Source organism: Leptonychotes weddellii, chromosome 13 (assembly GCF_054177405.1).
Source record: "Leptonychotes weddellii isolate Sample4059 chromosome 13, ASM5417740v2, whole genome shotgun sequence".
Lineage (NCBI taxonomy): Eukaryota > Metazoa > Chordata > Mammalia > Carnivora > Phocidae > Leptonychotes > Leptonychotes weddellii.
In genome coordinates, this window is record NC_138381.1 from 25,555,880 (window position 1) to 25,582,243 (window position 26,364).

General features: G+C 47.7%; 2 protein-coding genes and 2 long non-coding RNA genes across 4 annotated transcripts in view; 2 read left to right on the forward strand and 2 right to left on the reverse strand.

The window, feature by feature from the left end:
- Positions 1-6,267, reverse strand: part of SLC14A1 (solute carrier family 14 member 1 (Kidd blood group)) — a 118,369-nt gene extending 112,102 nt beyond the window's left edge. Inside the window, exon 1 of the mRNA XM_081801305.1 lies at positions 6,257-6,267. The gene's annotated coding sequence lies outside the window, so the exon portion shown is untranslated. The remainder of the gene's footprint in view (positions 1-6,256) is intronic.
- SLC14A2 (solute carrier family 14 member 2) overlaps positions 1-26,364 on the reverse strand; it is a 453,812-nt gene that overhangs the window by 58,943 nt on the left and 368,505 nt on the right. The window lies entirely within an intron of this gene.
- On the forward strand, positions 4,654-19,686 carry LOC145716756 (uncharacterized). Its single transcript, XR_014139624.1, has 3 exons — positions 4,654-5,375; positions 13,382-13,774; positions 16,007-19,686. It is a non-coding gene; the product is annotated as an uncharacterized LOC145716756 (long non-coding RNA).
- On the forward strand, positions 20,349-23,209 carry LOC145716755 (uncharacterized). Its single transcript, XR_014139618.1, has 3 exons — positions 20,349-20,595; positions 20,844-20,977; positions 21,350-23,209. It is a non-coding gene; the product is annotated as an uncharacterized LOC145716755 (long non-coding RNA).

Consider the following 26,364-nt stretch of genomic DNA (forward strand, 5'->3'; position numbering starts at 1 on the left):
AAAACGTGACTTGGTCACGCTACCGCTCAGAAAGCTTCTGAGATGCTGCATGTCTGAGTGGCTTGCTACCAGAACTGGGTGCTTACTGCTTTTATGTTTTTGTTTTTGTTTATTTTTTAAATTTTATTTTTAAGAATTAATTAATTAATTTGAGAGAGAGAGAGAGAGCGTGCATATGTGAGGGTTGGGGGAGGATCAGAAGGGGAGGGGCAGAGGGAGAGGAAAAGAGAATCTCAAGCAGACTCCCAGCTGAGTGGAGAAGGATGCGGGGCTCAAGCTCACGACCCTGAGATCATGGCAGAACCAAAACCAAGAGTCAGATGCTTAACCGACTGAGCCACCCGACAAAAACATACGGGTGTCTGGGTGGCTCAGTCGGTTAAGCATCTGCCTTCGGCTCAGGTCATGATCTTGGGGTCCTGGGATTGAGCCCTGCATTGGGCTCCCTGCTCAGTGGGAGTCTGCTTCTCCCTCTCCTTCTGCCCCTCCACCTGCTTGTTCTCTCTCTCTAATAAACAAATAAAATCTTAAAAAAATAAAACAAAAAATTTCTAGGAAGACATTTTGACCCTGTAGGTGGCTGCTTCGGGCATGTCCCCAGAGCACCTGAGGGCGGCGGGTCTGGTCTCGGCACAGGCTGGGGCTACTTGGGGGAAAGGGGAAGCAGAACTGAAGGCAGCTGTGTTCTCGCTCTCCCACGGCTCTGCCTTGGGGTGACGGGGCTCCACCTGGGCTGGAACCACTCTCCAGCTTCTCTGTCACACATGCCCCTGCTCTCAGCAGGAGCTCTCCTCTGGGCCTGGGGCTGCCTCAGGCTCCATGTGTTTCCACATGTGTTGTTCTCCACTACAACCTGACCCTGCCCATGCGCCCCAGCCCTGTCATTGCTGGGGCGCCTTCCTGACGCCAGGGCACCCTGGCCTCTCCTGTGGCCCAGGCAGTGCTTAGGATCTGCTTCCCAGTGCAGTTGCCAGGCACACACACACACACACACACTCCACAAACATAGGCTCGTACTCACACACATGCATGTATATGCACACACACACATACACACGTGCACACACACACATTCCACAAACACATGCTCGTACCCACACACATGTATGTATATGCACACACACATACTCATACACACGTGCACACACACTCCACAAACGCATGCTCGTACTCACACACATGCATGTATATGCACACACACTCATACACACGTGCACAACACACTCCACAAATGCATGCTCGTACTCACACACATGCATGTATATGCACACACACACACTCCTACACACGTGCACAACACACTCCACAAACGCATACTCGTACTCACACACATGCATGTATATGCACACACTCCTACACACGTGCACAACACACTCCACAAACGCATGCTCGTACTCACACACATGCATGTATGTGCACACACTCATACACACGTGCACACACACTCCACAAACACATGCTCGTACTCACACACACGCATGTATATGCACACACTCATACACACGTGCACACACACACACTCCACAAACACATGCTCATACACACGTGCACACACACTCCACAAACACATGCTCATACCCACACACATGCATGTATATGCACACACACTCATACACACGTGCACAACACACTCCACAAACACATGCTCGTAATCACACACATGCATGTATATGCACACACACATACTCATACACACGTGCACAACACACTCCACAAACGCATGCTCATACTCACACACATGCATGTATGTGCACACACTCATACACACGTGCACACACACACTCCACAAACACATGCTTGTACTCACACACATGCATGTATATGCACACACACACACTCCTACACACGTGCACAACACACTCCACAATCGCATGCTCGTACTCACACACATGCATGTATATGCACACACACATACTCATACACACGTGCACACACTCTCCACAAACACATGCTCGTACTCACACACATGCATGTATATGCACACACTCATACACACGTGCACACACACACTCCACAAACACATGCTCGTACTCACACACATGCATGTATATGCATATACACTCCACAAATCCATGCTCATACTCACACATATGCATGTACAAGCATACACACACTCATACACATGTGCACACACACTACACAAATTCATGCATGTTCATACACACATGCACACACAGTCATGTATGTGCACACACACTCATACACATGCATACACACACACTACACAAACTCTGACTCGTGTTCACACACATGCACACATACTCATGTATGAGCACGCATGCACACACTCATACACATGCACACACACTACTCAAACTCATGCTTGTACTCACATGCACACACATGCACACACTCCTACACACACACACACACACACACACTATGAACTCTGCGGATTCGGCACTGCTCTAACTCTTCGCGCACACAGCTCTTCCAGACTTGACCTCTCCAAAGACTTAGTCTGGCATGTCCTTTAGTGTTCCCTACCTTACAAAGTACTCTCAGGTCAAGATCTGCATTTGTTTCCCCAAACGATCCATGATGGGGAGAGAGGCAGGGGGTGCAATTCTCATTTCATAGGCCCAGAGAAGTGAGGGCACCCCCCCCCACCCCCCAGTGACACGGGGAGTTGACACAGTGGCTGGGACTGACCCTGCCTCCTAAAGCTCAGGCCTGGGCTCTGTCCGCAACAGCATCACTGACTCCCTTGCTGCGGCCATGTCCACCCCGAGGACGTCTCTCTCCTCTCATGCAGAGCCCCGGGGGCCAGCAGGTCCTCATTCTCCCTGGGGCCTGGCTTTACGTCATTGAGGTTTCTGGTGTTTGGCTTTAATGTGGACAGACACATGCCTCCTTTCAGGAACTGAACGATGGTGTAAAGCTGGGACTTCATGCTGTAACCTGGGGCAGTATGCAGCCCCAGTCTTCCATTTGGCAAGGACACAGCTCTTCTGGACTTGACCTCTCCAAGGACTTAGTCTGGCATGTCCTTTAGGCCCTAGAGCTACACCCTTTCTTTTCAACAAAACCCTGACCATGTTTTCCCTGCACAGATGTTTATTTTCTGGAACTGACACCGATCAGAGCGGGGAAGCAGAGCTGTCCCTGGGAGGGTGCGGAAATTGGGACAGATCCCATCAGGCGCTGTGCCGGAGCCTCTAATTCAGGTACAGCTCAGAGTCAGGTGACCTCGAAGGCCTTCCGGAGACAGAGTGGAGGCGTTCTGAAGGGGCTGAAGGGTGGTGTTGGGTGCAGGTAAAGGGGCAGTTAATGGGATGGTGCTGAATCTCAGGTCATAAGTACTAGACCAAGGGGCCCCAGGGCTGGGTTCTTCTGGTGCAGCATCCTGGGGCCCTGCCCTCCATCCCTTTGGACGGCACTTCTCAGCATGCTGTAATGTGCTTGGGAGCCATTCGAGGCATGGCTGCCCCCAGTCACCTCCAGTCTTCAAAACTGGCCTCATTTTCTGCACGTGATGAACTGGAGCCCCTGTTGCAATCTGGTTTGGTGGGAAAACAGTTGGGCAAGTAGGGGGCAATGTTGTTTTCAGAGTGCCTCCCCCTTCCCCTTCGGCCAGCTGTGAGCCCTCCATCCTTTTAAACCGCAGGGGCAGAGGTTCTCATCCCGGACAGCACACAGCTGTCCTTCGCCAGGGCTCCTCCTTCACAGAGTGTGACTTATGTGGTCTGGGGTCCGGCCTGGGCCCTGGGAGCCTGAGGGTCTCTCTAGGTGATGCTGATGTGCAGCCCGCACTGAGAGGCACTGACCTGGATCTTTGGGGATCTGTCTTTGCGGCATACATTTTACTGCCTTGCTACTCAAGGTACATGTGGGCTGAGGATCAGCTGCCTTTCTAAATGCGGGCTCTGGGCCCGGGAACAATCTCCATTAGTTTTAGAACTTCGGCTGAAGTGTCAAAGCATTCAGTAAACAAGTGAAACAAGATTAGATTTAGCAACAGCAAAACCAAAATGAAACCAAAGCTAGATTTATGACTTTAATTAAATATCGTTTACATTCTCTGTCTCCAGATGAAAGGAGGTGGCGAATGCCCCAGTCCTTTCCAGCATGTGTGTCAGCCTGTCGAAGCTAAATCCCTGCTTCCCACACAACCTGAGCAGGGTCCTAGCCACGGCATGCCCCCGAGGAAGCTGGCTTGTAAGGGGTGCACAATTTTGGAAATAAGAACGGGGCACCTATGGAAGTGGAAGCTCATCCCATTATTGAAAATACCTAAATCAAAAGCTCACCTTTGCCTTATAAACTCCTACAAGACAATAAAGAGGAGACATAGATGGGTTGTGGCTGTGAATGGCCCCCAAAGAGGACAGAGCCTGGGCCCATGCTGGGGCGAGTCAAGGTTAGGGGGCTTTAGTTACGACATGTCACGCAGCCTTGCTTCACAGCAAACTCCAGTGGGGGTGCTGGGGTGGGGGAAGGGGGCTGCAGCACTAGTAAGAACATCAGTAATCACACAGTAAGTTTGTGCCACATCAAAAAAGACTGAATAGAGAAAGTGCTGCCTGGACTGGAAGGGGATATTTTGTGGAGGTAGTGAGAAAGGAACACAGCTGGGGTTGGCAGAAAGGAACAAGGGTATTTACAGGTAGACAAGGAGGGATGTGGCGGAGGAGGGGGGAGAATAAAGGGGAAGGGGGAGAGGAGAGAAGAGGAAAAGCAGAGTCACAGCACAGGGGGAGGGTTAAGTGCTGGCTGGAGAGGTGCTGAGAAGGGTTGGAGTTGGAGGGGAGATGGGGCTGGGAAGACAGATGGGTGCTCTGGAGCCATTTGTCCCTGCTCTGAAGGGGCCGCAGCCTTCAAGCTGCCAGACTCTCTAGTGAGGCTTCTCCCTCCTCCCCCCTTCTTGCATGAATCCTGTGAAGCATGGAGCAACACTCTTCCCGGAGAAGAGGAGGCGAGGTGATCTGTCACACTGCCCTGTGCATGGCTCCTGGCACATCATCTGGCCTTAGAGATAGCCAGCCCCTGGGACAGCTACTTAAGAAGGAGAACCAGAGGGAGGCTGGCGGGGAAACGGGGACTTAATTCCAGCTTCATCCCACCCTTTCTCCTCCTTCATGCCTAACCAGATTTACCAAATGAGCTTTCCTCAGAACCCTGAAGAAGCCACTTGGGGTTACACCAGTTGAGTGTTAAAGAATGTATGCATTTTGCAAGTGGCCGAAGACATTTGCCAAGATGCTTGTCCTCTGACCCCCTGAGGCTTGGCTGAGGTAATGGGAGAGATACGTTGGCTATATTTAAGCAGCCAAGACTCTGTAGAGATGGAATTTGTCTGGACATCACTGGAAAAGAAGTGGCGTTTGTTGTGAAATCTCTGAAGATGTGTTTTCTCGAGAGCATCTGAAAGGAGGGTGAGTGTTGATGAGCAAACCCCACTGGGATGGTCACAGTGAGTGGAACCAGAAGAGCATGGCCTCGGGAGTCCATCCAAATTCTAGCCCTGCCACCTACCATTGCGCCATGGGATGCACAGATTCCTTCTCATCTGGGAGGCAGGATGGTGGTTACTACCCGGAGAGGGATGAGCAGCCCACCACCCCGCGTGCCGTAGATGTCAACAAATGTCACTTTGCCTACGTCCTCCCAGGTTTTCTGGGGCTGTTCATAAGCTTGAAAGCCTCTAACTACCAGGAATTTAATGAGAGAGGATTTGCTGATGTAAATACTTAGAAATGTTAATCTTCCTAAAACACTAATTTCTCCACAGCAGATCCTCTATCAGATATTGCTCATTCAGTCAAATGTGTTTGTTGAGTACCTACTATATGCGCCAGTCAGTAGTGATTCAACAGTGAGCAAGCAAAAGCTCTTCTTGTCCTCACGGAAACCAGAAGGCACACTGTGAGTGTCCAGGGATGGGACTGCCCTGGTTCCCACTGCGGGGGTGGGTAGGAAATGAAGGTGGAAATGAGGGGAGCATCTTTTGGTTGTCTCAGTGACTGAGGGGTACCACTACTATTTATTGAGTGAAGGCCAGGGAGGCTAAATATGCTGCAATATGCAAGACAAGCCTATATGACAAGGGAATGTCCCCCACAAGATTCTCAGTGGGGAAACCTGGTAGGCCAAGGATGAAAGAAGTCATGAAAACCAAAAACTTGCCTGTTGGTAGAAAGATTTTTAATATCATAATTTTCCTAAGATCAATTTTTAAGAGATCTTTGAATTGAATGTGAAGGAGTCTTGTGTCCTGTTTCTTTCTGGTTTTTTTTTTTTCAGTGTTTATAGACACATCTCTTTTCCTCTCGGGCCCGTCCTTCCACATGATTGTATTGCCTTTTTGGTGATGCTCCTAATTCCTTCATGCCCAGGCCTGATAAAACTGTGAACTAAGAAGTAGGATTCAACCAGAACTCCCAGACTCGCAGTGCTTTGCCTTTAGAAGGGGTCCAGTTCTGGGTAGAGGTGTAGATGGGGATCATAGATCAGGGAGAAGACAAATGGTTCATCAAGAGGCAGGTAAAGTACACCTCTCAAAACCAATGACCCATCTATAACATCTTCAAGGGCTTCTGAGGTGCTAAGACACAAACATTTTGGGGAATATGCCTTAAAATGAGATGACAATATCACCTGCCCAATAATCATATTCTTTTTATTTTAAGCCCCGCATTGCCATGTTTATAAAATCATATATGGTTGCCATGAAAATTTCAACTACTGAGGAGCATAGGAGGAATACAGAGGCTTACTGGCATTTCCCAAATGCGGAAATGGCCATCATAAACATTTGGGAGCTGTCCTCCCAGACACCTCTCTGCTCATATACCCAAGCAGCAAGAGAAACAGACAGACAAAATTCTTTTCTAGAAATAGGATTATGCCTTATGAGCTATTTGTTTTTGCTTTAGAGCTATTTTTAATGGAAAGTATCATATTTAATTTTGTGTGACTTAAATAAAAGAAAAATGAATTAAAGTGAAACCAGAAAAGTGCTAAACTTCAGATAAATGTTTATTCATCACAGGAAGTATTTTTAGTTTTTATAACCTTTTAAGGCTAAGAAAACAGAAAAACCATTAAAAAAATTAAGAACTTAGTATCTTTCAAAGAAACCCCCAGGTTTCATATTTAGGTAGTACTGAATGCCTCTTACTAGAAAAATAAGAAAATTGGTTTTCTATGCTTTCATCAATTTTTACTAATTTTATTACTATTATTATTTTTGCTTTGTCAAGGTTTATACCATTTTATTCTATTCTTTAATTATAATTTATAGTTGTCATACACTTCTATCCCTATCTATTGAAGAAAGAAGATATATATACATATTCATTCTTACATAGAGTACACATCTATATGTATATATAGGTTTATATATATTTTATGTAGAGTATACATCTATATGTATATATACATTTATATATATTTTATGTGTATATATTTATATGTATTTTTATTCCTCTACATAAAAAAGGAATTCAGTGATTATCACTAATTCTTTTATTATAGTTCATATGTTCCCAAGTTCTTATTGTGGGTGACTTTTTTTTTTTTTTTAAGATTTTATTTATTTGACAGAGAGAGCACAAGCAGAGGGAGAGAGAGAGAGAAGCAGGCTCCCTGCTGAGCAAGGAGCCCGATGTGGGACTCGATCCCAGGACACTGGGATCATGACCCAGGCCGAAGGCAGCCGCTTAACCAGCTGAGCCACCCAGGCGTCCCTGTGGGTGACATTTTATCACACACACATAATACATGATTCGTACACATCTATATTCACAAGAAAGCCTCCTAGGTGCTTTACCTCTTGAGCTGCTCCATTTTGGGGAATGCCTATATGTTGCTTAAAGGACAAATTTATTCATTCTTCACATATTTCCTGAGTGACGAATAAGTGCACTCCAGAGCTAAAATCGTACAAAGATTAAAGTATCTCTAAGGATATCTCACAAGGTTGCACTGAGACAGTCAAAGTCCTTTCCAAATCACAGTGACAGTACCCGGAAGAGCTCATTTACAGGATGAGGCCATTAGGAGGTGTGGCAGCCTGCTGCTGTCACAGTGGCCCTTGGTGGCCCTTGCCTCCCGGTGCTCACAGAGCTGACCTGTGTAACAGGCCAGACATTATGGAAAGGAGGCTCTGTGGCTTCCGAGGCCAGGTTATAAAAGCCACGGCCCTTCGGCCTGGCGCTCCTGGGTCACTGGCTCTGGGCACGTGGCTGCCATGTCGTGATGGCACTCCAGCAGCCTTAGGAGCTCCTTGTGGAGAGGAACTGAGAGCTCCTGGCAACAAGCAGCATGAACTAGCTAGCTGCACGAGACAGTCATCTTGAGAGCAGATCCTCCCGCTCCAGGAAAGCCCTCAGACTACAGCAGCCCTGCCTGTCACCTTGACAGCCATCTCATGAGAGACCCTCAGCCAGAACCACCCAGCTATACTCCTCCCAGAATCCTGGCCAAAGACATTTTTGCTGTTTTAAGTTGCTAAATTTTGGGCAATTTGTTACACATCGGTAGATAACTAATACACTAGCCATTAATACCTCTTCAAGGAGCTAATTAGCCAGTCTCTTAGCTTGAGCCCCAAAAGACATATTTTTTATGGAGGAAGAAGTTCTTGGAGAGAAGGAAGGAAATCGACACTTACTGAACACCTACTATGTGGTAGGTATTGTTCCTGTGTTATCCTACCTAATCCCCATAGCAACCAAGTAGAATAGTGTAGAGGGCATCTGCTTACCCGCTTGGAGCTACCCTGCTGCCAAAACAAGATGATAGTTCAGATACGAAAGATCGGTTGGCCTCACACTTTTGCAGGAAATCGGGTTCCTATTGGCCGAGCCTCATGGGGCAGAAATGTCTCTTGGGAAGAAAAACCAGCTGGGGGTCAGCTGTGAAACACAATCACCCACCAATTGAGGAAAGTATATACCTCGCTCTGTGGCTCACTCTGTGGGGATACGCCTGAGAAGTACCAACTAGCATTATCTTCAAGGAGGTTTAATGCAGAGACAACATTTAAAGGCAGGAACAGAATCAGAAAGCAAAGTAAGAAAGTACTGAAACAGTGAGTTTGACCATTTGATTATTTGGTTGTCCTTAGCAAGAACCTCTCCTCTGCAAGTCTTGTAGCCTTAAAGGATGTGAAAGACATGACCCCTGTCCTCCAGGAGCTGAGGGGTGGTTAGACACGTAAAAATACCATAAGATGCATTATTTGGGAGGTCCCATGCTGGAACCCCTAGTGTGGCTTGCTCAGTCTTCCTAGGGCACCCTACTATATACAGGAGTCTAGAAAGTTAAAAATCAAATTTGTCAGCTTCCCTTGCAACTAAAGTTCTGGAATAAAATCAGGCATTGTCAAGTAGAGGCATGTAGGCAAAGTCTAGAAGGTAGAAGTGAAGCAGAAGTCTTGATCTTTTAGCTGTTTTTTTGTGGAAGCAAGGTCATGGACAGATGACGTTTTTTGCCACTCAATGCTCAGCTACCAGCTTTGTGGGGTTTGAGGGGCGGGAGCTATAGTGACCACATGATTCTGGCTTTCTGATTCCTGGAATATCATGGTGGGTTCTTTTTTTTTTTTTTAAAGCTTTTATTTATTTATTTGACAGAGAGAGACATAGTGGGAGAGGGAACACAAGCAGGGGGAGTGGGAGAGGGAGAAGCAGACTCTCCGCTGAGCAGAGAGCCCGATGCGGGGGTCGATCCCAGGACCCTGGGATCATGACCTGAGCCGAAGGCAGACACTTAACGACTGAGCCACCCAGGTGCCCCTCGTGGTGGGTTCTTGAACTCAGTAGTTTCAGAGGTGGCCTCTGAGGTAGTAGCCCCTATGGTATGTCAGTTTTGTAGGGTTCCAGGAGTCATTTCTGGCCCAACCTAGAAAGCACACTCCTATAACTCTGCCCCAAATTTCGTGAGCCCCTAGATTCCTGTATTAAATCCCTTTCTGCTTAAAATACCTGTAGTTGCTTCTGTTTTCTGTACTGAACCCTGAACAAGAGGTGCCATAAGGAAGGAGATTGGGGCAGGGGACAGGAGGGCAGGAGTAATTAGGAAGGAATTTTTGGAGGAGCTAATGTTTTAGCTTAAAGGAAGAAGGATTTTAAACAGTCTAGAAGAAGAGACAAGGGCTCCTGAGTGAGAATGATTACGAGTCTGTTTCTCTTTCCCCCAAGTTGGTACCTCCCTATCTCCTTCCACCCTTCAGCAGGATGGGCTGTGGGTTTTGTTAAGGCCTGGCCTGGAGTGAATAGTCACTTGAGTTTCTATTTGCTGTCATGGAAAGTGTGTGATTTCAGTATGGGATTCAATACCCAGAACACAGATTCTCATGGAGCCCCCTCATGGATCCTGCAAAGACAAATACATCTGGAGAAGGCAGTGCGTTTCCTCTCTGGTTGCCTTCCTTCATCACCCTGCTGGAAGCTGCACGCTGCTGTCTGGGCTTAGCTCCTGATCACCTATCTCCCTGGGGGAGGATAAAACCGAGGGACCAGGTGTTCTCTGACACGGCAAATCAGAAGAAAAATCACTGTATTGGGAGTGAGGGGACCTGGGGTCTAAATTTAGCTCTGCTGCCTACCAGCTGTTCAACCTTGGGCAAGTTTAATGAATAACCAAATCTTTACTATCTTGTGAATCTGCCCACTTTTTTCCATTTTAGAGGCTGCAGCCTTAATTCAGACCACTATCCTTTCTCCCGTTATAACTCCTGTGTATCACTCCTGTGTATGCTCTGCAATCCATTCTTCTTAGCGCATTCAGAATAATCTTGCAAGGGAATGCAACTCAGGTCATAGCATCCCTTCTTCAAAAGACTCTTTAATGCTTCCCAGTGCCCCCAGGATGCCCAAACTGCTGGGCAGGACATCAAGTCTGACTTGGTCTCAGTGGGCCTCTCCACCTTCCTCTCCAGAAGAGGCTGTATTTTAAGGTGAACTAGAACCCGTGGTTCCCAAAGTGGGACATTCATCCTGAGGGATATGTCAGACACTCAGTCCATTGGGGTGTGGATAGAAAATATTAGAACTTCTATGGATATTTTTATCTAAAAATTGAGATACACTTAAAGTGTCCTGGTTCAGATGCTTTTTCAAGTTGTCACATGTCACGTATGGACCTTGCGTACCTTGGGTGAAGGTCAGTGTGGCAAGGTCAGGAGGTTGGTGGCTGTCTGTGTAGCCTCAGGAGTCAAACTTCCTGGATACGTGCTTTTTATTGGTTATTAGTATTATTATTATCATTCTGGAATAGAGTGGATTCCCATGGTACAAAAAGATTTACACAAAACGGACACTTGGATTAACAAGATCCTTACAAAGAAACTTTAGAATATAAAGAAAGATTGACTAAAAAAGCCCAAATAAGTCAGAGGAGAGTGCTGGGGCTATTGCTTCCTCAGTTGTGCTTATTTTCTGATTATTCCAGCTACATTAGAAAGTAAAGGCAATGACAACCTAATTAGCCATGACAAGAACAGGCCCCTAAAATGTCAAAATCATGAAGTCTACTTTAAAAAGGATTTACATTTACTGTCATTAAAGATGACCCTCTCCTAACCGTGTATTGTGCCTTGACATATTGGCTGATATAAGTACATAAATATAATTCATAATTAAACAAATGTACTGGGGGTGCCTGCTCAAAAATATTTTTCTAGTAGAATTGCACAATAAAGAAATTTGCAGACCACTAAGCTAAGCATGGATTTGGGTCTAGATAGTGCAAGGACTTGCTCTAGATCCAATAAATGTCCTCTGGCCTAATGCAAGAATGTGAACTTCCTGGTTATTGATGCTTTTAATGCATTTATAAAGCAGGGTTGTTACTGTGCCATATATTTTCAGTGGGTTTTAAAGGAGGAGACTTTAAAATTTGGGAGTATTTTATCTGCAAAATCATTTGATCTAGTATTATCTGATATTTACCGAGAATAAAAAAAGGTCAGTATTGGGTACCATACAGATTTTTGTCACTCATAGGATGGGTTATGGCAACCTGCACCGTCCTGATGGTGAATTGCCTCCTGACATTAGGACCAACTGGATCACACACCAGTTCCATCATTAGAAGCCAGCGAGCAATGCCCTTTTTGCTCCAGTCATTCCCGAAGTAATTTGTTTACCCCAGCCATCAGAACACAGTCAATAAACTGCAGGGATTGACAAAGTGGCACTGTACATGCAACACGGAAAATTGGAAAAGTGAATTGTAGGTGGTGAGTGACTAACAATAAATAATCAGCTTATTCCTGCTGCAGAAATGTCTATGACCGGGAGAAAATCTGACCAGTGAAAAATTTGAATTGGACAAAAGTGGGCCACTTAATTCTGCTTGAATACACTTGAGAGTGAATGTGTTCTGATTCTTTAAGCAAGATGGCTCTTCACAATACTTGGCTTTGTTAAAACCATGTCTGCTAACACTTGGGACTCTCTCCAGTTACCTGGCATCTGAAATTATACCATTAGTGATTCACTACTTTGAACTAAACACAGACCTCTTCAGGTATCCTTTTTTGAAGAAGAAGCACCCTTGGAAAGATTTAGCACAGTGAGTCAAAGATCCCTTCGTGTGACTTGATCTATTAAATGGTCGCCCGTGCAGGGAGAGCTCTGGAACGGTATTAAGGCTCCAGGCATCCTGGGGAGGGGGTGAGAGGTGGTGGGAACTGGGAAAGGGTGAGGTGAGGCTTAAGAGAAGGGTAAAGGTAGAGAAGGAGGGTGCCAAAGGCCAGGTTGAATGGTTTCAGTTTAAACAAAGAAATAGATTTTAACTCTTTAGTTCAGGTCTAACATAGACCGTGTCAAACACTGAATTTATCATAACCTCTGGACTTGGGAAGGCATCATATCTTTCAGAATTAATTCAGGATAATATAACACTCAAGGGAACCTCAAATAAATACAATCAACTTTCGGTTTTCAGCGAACCTGCCATCAGCTTGTTGGTGCTTGACAGGCAATTGGGGACACAAATCAGCACTCCCGGGCAATCACACCCATTTTCTTATCAATTATGGACAAACGAGACAGGAAGGTGAATTTCTAGAAAGAATAGAAAAAATGCTCGTCAGTGCACCAAATTGTTGTGATTAGGGACTACCTGTCATCCGTCTTGCGGGATCCCATTTCTCATTGTTATTGTGGATGATTGAGCAGTAGCCATTCTGATGGAATCGTTTTGATGATTTCATTTCTGATGTTCACCTCCCTGCTTGTTCAGTAAGCTGCACATCTGGTCAATATCCTCCCCACCCCACGCACAACTGATTGATTTAGTAGATTCAGTGGGAAAAAAAATCAAAGTAGTTCGACAAAAATATATTTTTTTGATGGAAGTTATTAGTCAGTTGCTAACTAAATTGATAGGTTACTTTTATCTCGATTTTTTTTTTTATTTTTGTTTTCAGAAATAACAAGTTTAGCTGACTAAAAAGACCAGGTGTCTAATCGACTTGGCTGGTTGTGCTGACAGATATTTGATATGACATCAATTGACTAAACTGATGGGAATTTGAATGAGTTCAGTCAAAATGTTTGAATCCATCAGCAGGGAGTGTCAACCAATTTTTGCTCTGGAGAAAGCACTCGAATGTCTGCATTTTATAACGAGGAAGTACAAGCTGTTTGGCCTCAAGAATAAAAAGTGATCCAAGAGAAGACTTCTTTGAAAGAACCTGAGCGATTGTTTGTGTCTTCTGATCTCATGCAAGAACCCGAATTTGTTCGGGAAAGACCAACTTATGTGCCCATTACAGCTCCATGGTCTCCAGGGAAGGTGCAAGCAGCAGAAGTGATTCTGGGTAGATATGTTTTTCATATTATACCAGCGACCTTACACTAACCATCTTCCTGGAGTTTCCAGAGCCAGACCATGGAGAAGCAGAGCAGTAGGTAGACAGGGTTTTCAGTTTTCCATAATCGATGCTCCTGTTACCCTGCCCTGCCTCAAACTCTTTCTTCCACCGTCACCCTCCCTTCGTCACGGTGTTCAACTCTCCTACTGTCCCTCTTTGGGGCCAAGAGTCTCCAATTCCCGCAAGGAATAAGTGACAAATCCGACTGCCCACAAAGCCTCCCCAAGAGAGGTGACATTTGTCAGGGACTGACATTTTAGTTGAACACTTACTATGTACCAGGCATGGTGCTGAGCACTTTACACATGTTCCTAACAACCACTGACCATCCTATGGCTCATCTATGGCCTTTTGACAGTTCATGAAATAACTCTCTTGGCTGAAGTTGAGAGCTGACATTCTGGCAAATTCCCAGATGTGTCTGGCTTGCTGGGGGTAGTGAACCAGGCTCCTAGGTCGGGCCCCGGATCCCCAAGAGATGGGGGCCCTTGGGCATCATGCACGGCCCATCAGCCACGCACAACCTCAGTCGGCCTAAGTTACTGCTGTGGCAGACGCAAAGGCTCCGACTGTTCAGATCTTCCAACCAGTCTTGCCCAAACAGAAACTTCTCTGATAAGACCCAGGGAAAGCTCCTGCTTGTCTTGAGGAAGTATACGTGTCACTCTAGTTCAGCAGAAGAGACCTAAAAGCTAAGGGTCAGCAAGGTTTTTCTCGCCTTACTACAGATTTGGGCCCCTTAAGTCAATGCTTATCGGATGAGTTCATTTGAGGAAAAACATCATGCAGACTTTTTAAAAAAAGATTTATTTATTTGAGAGAGAGAGCGAGCGAGCACGAGTAGGGGCAGAGGGAGAGGGGAAGCAAGATCCCCACTAAGGCCCAAGGCAGGGCTCGATCTCACGACTCTGAGATCATGACCTAAGACGAAACCAAAGGTCTGAAGCTGAACCGACTGAGCCACCCAGGAGCCCCGTTGTGCAGACTTTTGATGACTTCATTCAGCAAACATTTACTCAGAGGTGCAGATGTCAGGCTGGGCAGGAGGAGTCCTGGATCACTAATGGAGACAGCTAGCCCCATGGACTGTACACATAGCAGAAAAAAACTCCATTGTAATTAAGATGATGAAATCAAAGTGGCTGTACATGGACACAGAAAATATGACATCCTTTAGAGACCTGAATGGCAAACTGGTCTAGCCTTGTCCCTTTCTTACTGTGTGGCCACAGAGTGGTTACATTACAAAGCACTTACACGGGCCTCCCTAGACATTCAGGGTCAGGGTCAGTTGGCTACAGAGGGGTGGGGAAAAGCCCGGGAAAGAAGGAGATGGTTGAGAGCTCCAGTTCGGGTCAGGCTCTCCTACCTGTCTTGGATATATTAGGTGACACTGGTGCTTCTCTATAAATATATACCTGTATCCCTCCAAATTTTTTCTTTTTTTCTTAAAAGATTTTATTTATTTATTTATTTATTTGAGAGAGAAAGAGAGAGAGAAACAGCATGAGAGGGGATAGGGTCAGAGGGAGAAGCAGGCTCCCCGCTGAGCCGGGAGCCCGATGTGGGACTCGATCCCGGGACTCCAGGATCATGACCTGAGCCAAAGGCAGTCGCTTAACCAACTGAGCCACCCAGGCGCCCCTTCCAAATTTTTTCTTCACAGTGCCTCCATGTGGCAGGTTGGGCTAAAGCTCAGAGAGGCTGAGTGACTTGCCCAAAGCCACACAGCCAGTCAGCATGAGTCAGCATTGTGGGGCAGGCTGGGCCATGCATTCTCTTTTGCCTTTTCTACCAGGCCATGTGGTACTGTGCTGATCACCCTGGGGGAGGAGGCTGGGTTTGGTAGAATGAAGGAGAGCATAGGGAAATGGTAAAGGATGAGGCTCTGGAGCCAGATTACAGAGTTTGAGGCTTAGTGTTCCCCTATACCCCAGCATCATGACTTTGGGCTAATTATAGGGCCTGGGTTGTCCCGCCTGTAAAATTAGGACAGTGGTACCGTCTACCCAGAGTTGGCTTTGTGGGCATGTGACCAGTGTAGTTGTATATAGTCTTGTGCTTAAAAGGGCCCCAGGCTTGGGGTTTGATGCTATATAATCACCATCTTGAAATTCTTAATAATTCAAATATGTTTAATTGTTCAAGATCTTAAATTTGTGTTTTGTCTTTTAATAGGACAGTGGACCATGAACAGGGGAAGCTTGGATCCTTGGTTTACACTCAGTCCTGCCCCCTGCCGCCTCTCCTGTTCTCAACTGCCTTTAGGTGCTCAGGGCCTCTCTCTCCTGGCCCCCCACTCAGGGACTGCTCTACCCTCCATGCTCAGGGGTGCATAGGTATGGGGAGGGGCGGAGTTATGTGATGCGCACTGCAGCATCTTGGCCTGTTCCTGGTACCAAGCGAAACCTGGCCCAGAGGTTGCAGTCCCTTGGGGGTCATCCATTCACTGTGGGCTGGGGTGGAGGGCTTGCGGGAAGGGGAGACACTGGGCTCAGCTCCCCCATGCTGGCTGGGGCAGGGTGCGGCAGTCTGATGGCTGATGGGAGGGAGCCTGCCGGCAGTGGGTCTTTTGTGCTTATGCTGAGTCGCTGGCTGGCCCCGTGTGGTGAGGATCTGTGCACACCTAGCAAGAATCCCTGTGCCCCTGGGAGTGTGACATTTAATAGCAGCTAAAAACATCACGACAGGTCATGACAGGTCAAGGGTGGGGGAAGAGAGAGAGAAAACCACCTGATGAAAAGTTTCATATTTTAGTACATTTAACTGCATGTTTCCCCTGCTTTTAGAACCAGGGCCCCATATCTTCCTTTTGCACTAGACCCACACATTCTGCATCGGGCCCTGTATCTAGTCCAGGGCTTGTTGAGGGATAGATGAGTGAGCACCTGACAGCACTGGGATCAGGGCCGGTGTGTACGCAGGGCTCAGTTCACTCTTGGCCATTTCCGGGCTGGAGGTGTGAGCCACGGTTAGGTTAGGTTCCCTTCCTTTGGAGAGAGAGGGCCACAGTCATACTTCCGGGGGGCGGGAGGCGGGGAGGGGGAAGCGGCGTCCCTCCGCCCATCAAGCCCATAATAAAACAGAATTATCTGCCCTCTTCCTAACTCCTGACAAGCTTCTTTAAATCGGGCCAGGTATTGAGAGGTAACCACTTTCGCATAGTCCGAGAGGGCTGGGGCCAGGGCTGTGGCAGGCATCTTGCCGAACCCAACTGGAAGGAAGCAGGGGATCGTCATGTGGTCACATCTGCTGTGATTCAGCTCATTTCCAGCATGATAATGAATTCAAGAACGAGCTTCTGAAATGAACTCTCCATCAGGAGGGAGGCGGTAATGGTGCTGGTTATTAGCGATTACTCCTGGATGGGGGTTAGGGGTGTGAGCAATAGAATTAAATGAATTTCCTTTGAAAGTTCTGCTGCGCAAAGTAAGAGATATAAAGGCTACATTATGCGTTTAAAATACCTCCTGGGTTTGGTTTATAGACTCGTTTATATTTATATATTTATTTGAATGTTTATGACTTTCTCTCTGTCATTTCACGTTGGTATCTCCATACTCATTATGGTTTTATGGCTGCCTTTTGGAAATCAGTGGCTGCACATACCAGCACATGATTTGATGAGAGAAGGAGATCCAGAAAGGAAAACAAGTTTAATATTGTAGTTGGGGCGGGGGAAGAGGCTTCCCCTGGGGTCAGAAAGTTAAAAATGAAGCTCGAGGTCTGCAGGCTTTAGTTAGAATCTTGGGGAGTCGCTGCTTAGAAGGCAGCCGAGAGGTGGTCAAGTTCTGCGTCCCCCTTCGGAAAGAGGAGGAGGCAGAGGCCTTGAGAGGTGGGGAGACTGATCGGACGTCTCATAGCTTCTTGTTCAGGGGTCAGGACAGGGGCCCAGGTCTCCTGACGTCCACTGCTGCTCCAGACCCACCTTCTTCTCGTCCTATACACAGGGACACTTCTCCCTGGGCACAGCACGTGCTGTGCCTGGAGCCCATGACACTTAGAAGGGCCCACAAAATTGCTTTCATTTCTTTTAAAATCAGAAGGAAAAAAAACCCACATATAATCCAGCCTGCATTATATTCACCTCAATACCAAAGCAGTCATAAAATATAATTTTTAATATTTTTTTATGGAGAAAGGGACCTGTGAAAGCCAAGTGCCTAGAGTCCCCACAAGTCATAACGCAGCCCTGCCAATACCGACCACCCAAGAGAGCCTTGGGAGAAATGTGGGGGGTGGGGAGCAGTCCATTGAATCCCCCCACCCCACCCACAGGGATGAGGTTCTGCTCCCCTCCATCCCCACTCCCTTTAAGACCCCACATCTCAGATGTCTTTTATTTTTTTATTTTTTAAATTTTTTGACAGAGAGACAGAGACAGCGAGAGAGGGAACAGAAGCAGGGGGAGTGGGAGAGGGAGAAGCAGGCTTCCCCGCTGAGCAAGGAGCCCGATGCGGGGCTCGATCCAAGACCCTGGGATCATGACCTGAGCCGAAGGCAGACGCTAAACGGCTGAGCCACCCAGGCGCCCCTCAGATGTCTTTTTGTCTATCTCTCCGCAGGGAGACCATTTCAAACAGGAAAGAGGAAGCTCTGAGTAATACCTTCTGATGGGTAGAGAGTGACAGAGATAACCGACGTGGGTAAATGCACACTGAGCAGCAAAGCCCTGCTGACTCGATTTTGATCAGAAGGCACCTGAGGATGTTCTGAGTCTCAGGTCTCCGTGGTATGTGTGAGCCACAGCTACCTTGTGGATGTGTAGGTGGCCCTCAATGTAAAACAGGTTCCACTCAGTAAAAGGCTTATGTGTTGGGTATATGCTGAGGGGCCTGCACCTCCTCAGACCTGACCAGCCCGGGAGGCTCCCCAGTCTCAGTAAAAAAGACTGTCACTCACCGCTATGGACTGAATGCTTGCGTCCCCCAAGCCCCTATGTTGAAACCTACCCCCCCAGTGTGGTGGTATTACGAGGTGGGGTCTTTGGGAGGTGATTAGGTCATGAGGGAGCAGCCCTCACGAAGGGGATGAGTGCCTTTGTCTGAGACCCCAGAGAACTCCACTGCCCTTCCCACCATGTGAGGACACAACCAAAGACAGCCGTCTAGGAACCAGGAAGCAGGTCCTCACCAGACACCGAATCTGGGGTGCCTTGATCTTGGACTTCCCAGGCTCCAGAACTGTGAGAAATAAATGTTTGCTGTTTATGAGCCACCCAGTCAGTGGTTTTTGTTACAGTGACCAGAATGGACTAAGACACCCCGCAGGTGCTCAGGACTCTTTCTCTCACACGCCACGCCGCAATGCACCAACACCTCCCGTTAGCTCCACCTCTATGTTACATCTGGAACTGGCCTTTCTCCTCGCCTTCACTGCTCGTGGCAGAGCCCAAGGCAGCCGCCGCCGCCGCCTTCTGTGTATGTGTCTCGGCTTCCTCAGTCCAGCCTGACAGTCTGAGTGGTCCTTTGAATGTGTAGCACGAGTCTCTTCCCCGAGGAAGGCCTCTCCACACACTGCCTAGCTCATGCAGACACAAGCCCAAGTGCTTCTGCTTCCCACTTGGCCTCCACAACCTGACTTCTGGCTCCATCTCTGACACCCTCTCCTCCCCTACCTAGAGCATGTTAAACCCACTCCTGCTCCAGGACCTTTGCACATGCCACTCCCGCTGCTTAGACCACCCTCCCCTGCTTAGTCACGGCTCCTCAGGCATTCTCCAGACACCTCTCTAGTGTAGCACACACACCACCCTCCACCCCACTGACTTTCCATCTCTTTTACCTGTGACTTTCTTCGGCATGCTACCACCACCTGACAGTCTAAAGCACCCCCATTTGGGCGCCTGGGTGGCTCAGTTGGTTAAGTGTCTGCCTTTGGCTCAGGTCATGATCCCAGGGTCCTGGGATAGAGCCCCGCACCTGCTCAGTGGGGAGTCTGCTTCTCTCTCTTCCTCTGCCCCTCCCCCCTGCTCATGTGTACTCTCTTGCTCTCTCTCTCAAATAAATAAATAAAATCTTTTAAAAAAAATCCCACCCCCATTCATTTCCTGTCCTTGCCTCCCACTGGGATGAAGCCCCTCAAGGGTAGGAATCCTATTTTACTGTCTCTAGGCGTATAACCAATCACATGTTCAAATAATATTTGCTGAATGAATGAAAGTCTGGGGCTGTAAAGTAGTTTGTTCTTTAAAAATGTCTGAACATCTGTCTGTATGGGCAGGTTTCCTAGTTTCATCCCAGATTTGGATCCTCAAATCTTGGTGATTCCTCTTCTGGCCCCTGCCGAGGTCCATCCCTCATCTCCTCTGAAGTGCATTCCAGAAACAGCCAGGTGGCTGGTCTCCCGGCCCCTCCTCCTGTTGCCCACAGAGGGTCCTCCAGAGATGTACTTGAGACTGTGCTTGCTGAGTACCCTGGGGAGGCTCCCTGCAGCCTCAGACCAGCGTCCAGCCCCGCATCTCACCCTGCCTGCCTTACCCTCTTGGTTGCACTGTCCTGTGCTTTTTTTCAGTTCCTGAAATGGGCCCCAACACCTCAGGCCATAACTTCCGTGAATCATAATTTATCATGACAGTGGTATTGGTCAAAACAACTGGAAGACAGGGAGGGCAGAGGGAGAAGAAACCACTCCCTACCCCAGTAAGTTTCCGACAGAACTACAGGCAGAGGAAGAACGTGAGGAGCCAAGCGAACGGAGGGGTGCTGGGAAAACCCTGCTGGCACATTCTGTCCACTAACCCAGCCAGCATTTGCAGGACACACATCGTAAGCCCTACGGATGTTGGGATGGGCGCTGGGGGGGCAGAGGTGCGATGCTTAGTTCGAGGTGGGGGCAGATGATGGGCAGGTAGTTCTATCCCAGAGTGGAGTATCCCCATGAAGCAGGGGAGGGAGCCAGAGCGGGAGCTTCTCTCACCTGGGGAGCTAGTCTTCAGTGAGGAGGGAAAGACATGTGTGAACGCAGAGGGGAACGTGGGCCTTGGCATGGAGGTGGGCAGTGTGGTCATTTCCAGGAACCACGGAAGCACAGAGGGGAAGGGAGGCAGACAAGAAGGAAGGCTGGATGCCACTCGGAGGAGCCCATGATTCAACAGGAACCCTGTGGGCAGCTGCTGAAGGAGTCTTAGTCCCCAAAGAGTTGGACCAGGTATGGAGCTTAGAAATACACTCTCCTGGCAATGAGGATTTGGAGGCAGGGAGAGCAGGTGGGAGGCTATTCCAGGCACCCGCTGGGGAAGTGATGACCAGGGAGAAGCCGTGCAGGCAGCCTATCTTGGAGACCTGTTCGAGGTTTCGATGGGGTTGGCTGGCAGACAGCTCACGGGCCATTCCTGGGTGACTGGGACACTGCAGAACCATGCGAGAGCAGGAGGCTTCTGGAGGTGGTGGGGGCCTGATGGTAGAGGAGGTGGGGGCTGAGTGGGGGGAGGACAGAGCAGTCATGATGGGCAGTGTTATGCATAGGTGACTGGGCTACAGTCCCTATTACTCAAGCACCAACGTGGGTGTCGGTACACAGGTACTTGGTAGATGTGATTACAGTCCACGATCGATTGGCTGACTTTTACCTGAAAGAAATGGTCCTAGATGATCTGGGTGGACCTGAATCAATCCGTTGAAAGGCCTTATGAGCAGAACTGAAGCTTTCCTAAGAAAAGAAGTCATTCTACCTGTGGACAGCAGCTTTACCCCGTGCCTGAGAGTTCCAGCTTGTCCTACAGAGTTTGGACCTGCCAAGCCAACCCCCACAATCACATAAGCCAGCTTCTTGCCATAAATCTCTTTATATATTATATATTCTCTTCTCCTGGTTCTGCTTTTCTGGTTGACCCCTGACGATACAACAGCTGTGATGGAACCAAGCCCAGCCCCTTGTCTGTCCCACCTCAGGTGAGGGTGCTTCTTTCCCTGCCCCCTTTTTTCAGGAGGCTTGTGGAGTTGCAAGAGCAAAGAAGAGTCTGTTTAGGGAAGGGCATTATGTACCTAGCCATCCTCTGTGCACACAGAGACAAGCACCCATAACTGTAGGACTGGATTCTTGCCTCTCAGAGACACCCAAACCCACCCAGCCCCATGTGCCTCACTTTATAAGATACCACTTACGGTATCCCTCTCTTTTGCCCAACCCTTGGGCAATTCCCTTTGGGTTCGACACATCACAGGAGAATGACCATGCCGGTGTCTTTCTTTCCCTCTTAGTTCTGTCTCCCTGTTCCCCAGTAAGGGTTTGAAATATATGCACAGTGTTTTTAATGAAGAGCCCGCTCTTTCTGCAGACGCCTCCATTAACCAAAGTCAGTCTCAGGAGTCCTGGGGGTGAGATCAATTCTGCTCCAGATAGCCGTGCCAACTTCCACTGCTTCCAATAGTATTTCAAACCTATCAGGAGCCCTTGGCAAGCCAAACATTTCCACATGGTTTACACACATTAATTAATTTAGCCTCATGCCACCATAGCGAGACAGGCGAGGGCAACTGGAGTGCACAGGTAGAGTTTATGGGAGGGGGACAGGTTCCCCGCGAACAGGGGAGGGGGGACCTTCCAGAGCAGATGCTTTCCTCCCATCCACAATGGGTGGTTGTCTTTTTCTTGGATGGAATCTGGACTGCTCAGTGGGAGAGCCTCCATGAAGCATGAGCAACACAAGCTCTGTGATCCCATCTCTGCAGTGTCTTCATGACTGTCGGGGGGCCAAACCTCCTTATTGAGTATGCTTGGGGCAGCCTGCTTGGTCTGATATTGGCTCCCAAGGACGAAGTCAGGCAAACTGAACAAGGATGCTGCCTGCAAGGCTGCAGAGTGTGTAGGATCGGGGAGGGGGGAGAAGGAGGGGAGGCCGGAGGGAGAGAAGAGGCTGAAAGCTGGCAGTAACTGCACACTAGTTCTGTGCCAGGAAATGCATGAGAGTCCTCCTCGGTCCTCATCCTCACGGCAACCTGGCGAGGTAATTATCGCTGCTTTCTTCTTACAAAAGGTGAAACTGAGGTTCTGCCTGGCTTTAAAGTCTTTGCTGTTTCCTGTATATATGACTTCTCTCACATGGAAGGAAGAATTCAACTGCCAAGCTTGAAAGAGGCAGTGATGCTCAGTGGAGGGTACCTGGGTTCTAGCCCCAACCTTGTGACGGGTAATTCACTGAATGTCTGAGTGTCTCAGTGTAGTTAATGGGTAAATGGACAGACAGTTGTTTTGTGCAGGGGCAAAAGCGTGGCATTTGAAATCAGACTGCCTTGTATTCTAGAATCTACTATCTCCCAGCTTTTTTTTAAAATAAAAAATCTATAATACCTATCTAATAGGGTTATTGATGAAATGAGATATTGTATATAAAGTGCTTAGTGCAGGGCTGGCCACACTGTTAAATGCAAAATAAATGTTAACTATTATTAATTCCACATAGAGACTCTATGGAGATCATTTTTTTTTAGCTCATTTTTAATGAGCTCCTGCTTTTTGCACAACATTACGCTTGGTACTATAATAGGTGTGCAAACACACTGAAAGGTTGTAGAGCATACTATTATTTTCATATGCAAGGAAATAGTTTAAAAAGCTGGTTGCACAAGTAGATAACTTTGTTGAGGAGATAGTTCAATCAATGAGGTGGTCAGATTTTAAGGATTAATACAGAAAGGTTTCACAGAAGATTAAAAGTCTGGGCAGGGTTTGGAAAGAGGAAAGGGCTATGCTTTGGAGAAAGAAGTGTTCATTTCTGGAGAGTAGATAAAGTCTCACAGAAGGGGGAGGAAGTTGTGGGTTTGTGTGCATGCACGTGTGTGTTTGTCTGTCCGTCTGCACCTGGGTATGTGTCTGTGTGTGTGTATGCTTGTGTGCACATCTAGGTATATGTGTCTGTGTGTGTGCATGTGTGTGTCTATGTGTGCATCTGGAGATGTGTGTCTATTTGTGTGTGTATGTGTGCGTGTGTGTGCATGTGCCTATGTACATGTGTGTGCACGTGTGTGTGTGTGTTTGGGGGGCATGGGGAGGGATGTTGGGTGGTTGCCTGGACGGAGCTTGTTCTGGTGGGACATGACCGCTGCCCAGGCTGGAGTCAGGGTAATGGTGCGCCATGAGGTCCATGTGTGGGAGTCTCACTCTGGTAGCAAGACTTAGGCTGTAGGGTTCTTGGCTTGTTTCCTAGAGTTCCAGAATTGTGCACTAGAAGACATCTGGTTCAGCCTCCAGTCTATCAGGCTAGTAATATCTCCCGGTTTTTACAAGGAAGAGACTAGTAAGGTGCCAAGAGTTGTATGGACCTGTATCACTGAGCCTACCCTCTTGGGTGCTCCCCTCTGTCCTGCCACCTTCTGTTAGCAGAGGTAACAATCGGCCTGGGAGAGAGAGGATGGGGGGGTGTCAGGGAGCAAGGAAGGGACATGTAGTACCTTGCCATCCTCACAACAAAATAAGGACCAAAGAAAGCTTGGTGAGCAAGCCATGAAGTTAGTAGAAAAAACCGCGGTGCCATTTTCTGACTGGAGGAGGACTCTTCACTCTGCTTTCCCCCTAGCCCACGCCCCAGTCCCCTTGAACCCTGTATCTGATGTCCAATATTCTCTGACGTGTCTTATACTTAAAACCCCCGTTGCTATAGTACAGTTCCTAATACTCGGCATCCTTGAGTCCCCCAGCCTGGTACCCTGTCCTTGAGTTGTCTGTACCGTGGTGCTTCTCAAACTTCCCCTCTACTAGCAGCAAATAATCCATCTGCACGCATTAACCCTTCCCTCCACCCCCTCCTGCCCTGACTCTGTTCTAACCCTGCACCCATGCAGTCTATTCTACCAGCACGCTGTGCACTGGTATTCAAGGTCCTCATGTAAATCACATTTAAAGAAAGAAACAGCACTGAACACTTCATTTGTTGAGACACCCCCCCACCCCGCCCCCACGCACAGGTGCTTTCTGCACTGACCAATGCCTCTCCCTCTCTGCTGGTCAGTCACAGTCCCAAAAGTATTTACTGAAGAAGCGTAGGGGCAAGATATCCTGAAGGGCATGGTGTTAATATTGAGTGTACAGAGCTAGCCTCTCGTTTTTACTTAACTCCAGTACTAAAGATCAATAAAAATAGCAAAGTTTTCCAAAAATCCTTTTATTCGTCCTTTGCATAAGATTGAGGAAATGCCTAGTCACCACATCTAAGAATAGTATTTTTAGCATTTCAGTGTTATTAACGTGATAATTCCTGGGGATGGCTGGGGGTGGTGCTGGAGATGATAGGAACATTAAACCCTGCTCACCCCCAGCCAACTTCTGTTGCCACCACTGGTTTGGGATCCAATGGTGTTTTCTATTCTATATTTGCACAACTTGGTATGGTCGTCGCTAGCCACATGTGGCCTCTGAGCACTTGAAATATGGCTAGTCCAAACTGAGATGTGCCGTGAATGTAAAATACACACCAAATTTCGAAGACTTAGTACGAAAAAAAGAATGTAAAATATCATTAATCATTTTTAATGTTGATTACATGTCAAAATGACACTAGTTTGTATATTAGGCTAAATTAAATAAATTATTAAAATTAATTAAACTTGTTATGTTTTATTTTTAAATGTAATATATTTGATTTTTTAAAACTTTTTTTTTTTACTAAAAGTTTAAAATTATATACATGATACACATTGATGGCTCGCTTTACATTTCTACTGGAGAGCCTTGGCCTAGAACCCTGAATCTTCAGTTGTTCCACAATACAGGTTCCAAGTGTCCCTTGGACTCTGTCAGACTGGAGAGCAGATCTGGGGAGTGTCTGATTTATTATCAACAGTCACTCAAAGGAATGGCTTCACTTTATTGCCCACCTCGTCTGTGTCTAGCCCTTATAAGGAGTGATGCTTGCAGTAACATTATAGGTCACAGAGCTTGAGAGTCTGAAACCCAGACCCGGGGAGCTAGGGATTTGAGCCCAGCTCTGAGGGGCTGGGTGTCTACTGGGCCTCCCTGTCCCTCACCAGGCCCTTTGCCTCACCCTGTCAGAGGGAGCCAGACCAAAGAGGCCAGGGGTCAAGTGCTGCCCCTTTCTGCTCTCAAATGCCTATTTCTCTTGGCTGTGCGAGGACTTCAGAGCCAGTAGGAACATGATACGGTGTGTTTTGGCTGTGAAGCAGAGCCCTGGGGACTAGGCTCCCGCCTTCCAGTCTAGGGGCTCAGGCAGCCTGCTTGGCAACTTGGGGGAATCAGCCTCCTCCATCTGCTTCCCAAGACGTAGATGGGGAGGGACCAGGAATAGGGCAGCCAGGTTCATGTGAAAGCTGTGTTTACGGTGCTCAGCCTCCAACTGGAAAGGAAATGGGTTCTGTCTGATATCCTGACGCTTGGTGTTGGCAACAAGGACATCAGAATATTTAGATGTGCAGACAGCTGGCTGAATTTTTATTTACTGTATAGGCATTTGTAGACTCATAGACTGGGATGGGAAGGAGGGGAGGGACTGAAAGTTCTCGTGCAATCCTCTCATTTTCCATGTCAGACAAATGGAACCAGGAAGGTTAAATGTCTGTCCAAAGTCCCCAGCAAGAAGGTGG